Below are 2,729 nucleotides of genomic sequence, written 5' to 3' on the forward strand. Positions count from 1 at the left end.
TATTACAAATTCAAACAATACATCAACATGGTTTATATATTATATATCTTTTATATTTAAAATAAAATATTTATCTTGTATTTAACTATAATTATCTACATTTAGTTATACGAATTCAAACATTAAGTTTTAATAAGTTGTAATTCGCACAGTTTGTTTGTAACCTTGAATTTTAAACAATATGCATCAATAAACAGTACTTCAACCATAAAAAATGGTTTTCAAGAGTTTTTGTCAAATGTTTTATAATATAGTATACATTATTGAGTTTGTAAATGGAATTATTTTCTCTCTGTATATAAAGAGAGGAAAAAAAAAGAGCCGGGATCATACGAGAACTTTTTATGTTTGCGAGAATAAATAAAATATAGAATTTATGTAAGGGTGTTGTGAAGATTACGTTATACTGTGTGAATGTTTAATTTTCGCAAAATATAAGGTATTTGTACGCTTTTCAAAATAGATACATATAATGATGAAATATCGTGTGAGAAGGAGAGTTAATGTGAGAAGCGTAAGAATGAATATATATACATTTGATTATCTTTAATCTCAAACTCACTCGTGTCTACGTCTATATATCATATAAAATCAACCATGAGTAACCTCAATCGTGTCTACGTCTAGATAACTTCAAAATTTATTGTTATCATATTGTGTTTGTCTGATCGAGAACTATCCCTTTCGCATAAAATCAATTATTTATGCGTTTGTGCAGGTAAACTGAAAATCTAAGTTTCTGGGAACAAATTAATTAACCATTTAAATAACGAATTGTTGAAATCACACTAACTCGAAAAAAAATCAGTAGTCCAAAGTGGATCTAATCAATTGATCGAAATTAAAGTGGCAGTAATAATATCAATCAGATCTAAGTATGAATAACAACTCTAGTAAGTTTAAGTGCGTTCAAATCAAAATCGAGCATATATAGCACAAAATTAACTTTTTAACCAACGCATGACTCAATCGAACATGATTTCTTAAAGATTAACGAAATTAACAAAAAACGATGAAGACGATTTTTCTTACCTTGAGCCATTGATCGTGGTTTGGGTATTTCACACTTGGTGTTCGGAGAGGCTTTTTAGCTTAGTAATGACGCTCTAATCCTACCAGTTGGTATTTTAAGTAACATATAACAGGTTAAATAACGTGAACACAATAGGTAAAATCTCATGAATATAGCTGGTTAAAAAACGTGAATACAGCTGGTTAAATATCATGAATACAATTGGTTAAATATTGTGAATAAGACTGGTTAGGTAATATTGTGAATACAACTGGTTATATAACGGAAATACAACAGGTTAAATATCGTGAATACATCCGGTTAAATAACGCGAACGTCTACACTTTAAATTTTAATGTCAAATAAATTATCTTAATGCTTGATATTGATATGGATATATTTGATTTTTCAGACAAAAGCAGTACTTAGTCAATTACAGAACCAACAATCACAATGACCAGTACCAAAGTCTTTAGTACTGAGTTGTTCTAATTAACAGTTTCTCAAACTAATCCCTACTGAGTTATATCATAAATAACGCTTCAGTTACTTGTAATTGTATCTTAAATAACAGAACCGAAAAGTTATACCCAAAACGGAGCATACAAAAAATGAACCAAATTCTATAGTTTGAGTCTGTTATTGTGCTTGTTCTTTATTGTAATAAGAGAATAATGAATGGTGAAAAAATTGATTCTTCGGTATCATGTTTTAATCAAATTGGTTCTTGATGGTATCATTATTGTATTAAAAAATCCGGCATCAGTTAAAGAATTACCATATATGGATATAATATAATTTCAAGACATCAGATGTTTTTTTTATAAAATGACAACTCATGGGGTTCCCATATAATTAGATATCATCAAAATCAAGACTAAGATGTAAACATGAAATGGACAAATTGCATGAAAAAGTCTTTAACTTGATTCATATTTTGGGTAACGTACTTTCAAAACTTCCATTTTGGTATCAAAGCTGTAAAGTTTTAAACATTTAAGTACCCGTTGAAGATTGATTTTAAATTAAAAAAAGATTAATCTTAGATTAAAAAAATCTATGTCACTAACCACGTTAGCAAATAATACTAAGTTGAATACCACATCACTCGTCACATCAGCATAATAACTACGATCAGTCTTGTGATAATGATGCTAATTTTTATCATTTTCGTACAATTTTTTCTATTGATTCAAGAATTTAAGCCCTGTAAATCATGTTGAATTTGAGTATCTTATACCATATTTTGCTAAATGGATAGAATACCTAGGGGCGCGAGACAACTCTCTCTAAGGAACTCGGCAAAATAGCAAGGTTTTGATGATATCGATATTGATGAGATTGACAATATTGGTGCTAGTTACGATATTGGTGCTAGTGACGATATTGATGCTAGGGTCACCTTACGTCCTTGAACCGATAACCATCTTTCGGAAAAGACTATACTATATTATGCGATTGCAAACAAACTTTTATCAACTGGATTAATGTTGATTCAACTATCTGCTTCTGCTAATTTTTATCATTTTCATATAGTTTTTTCTCATCTTGTTTTTAGAAATTGTCTGTGTTAAATGACGATTTTATATAAAAATTACATATAATATAAATAAAAGCAGCGTTCGTCAACTTTACATTAATTAATATTTTTTCAAAAAAATAATTAAATTAAATACTTTATTAATATATTTATCAAAGTTTAATTAATTATGAGACA

This window comes from Cynara cardunculus, assembly GCF_001531365.2.
Source record: "Cynara cardunculus var. scolymus isolate 2C chromosome LG 5, CcrdV1, whole genome shotgun sequence".
NCBI classification, from domain to species: Eukaryota; Viridiplantae; Streptophyta; class Magnoliopsida; order Asterales; family Asteraceae; genus Cynara; species Cynara cardunculus.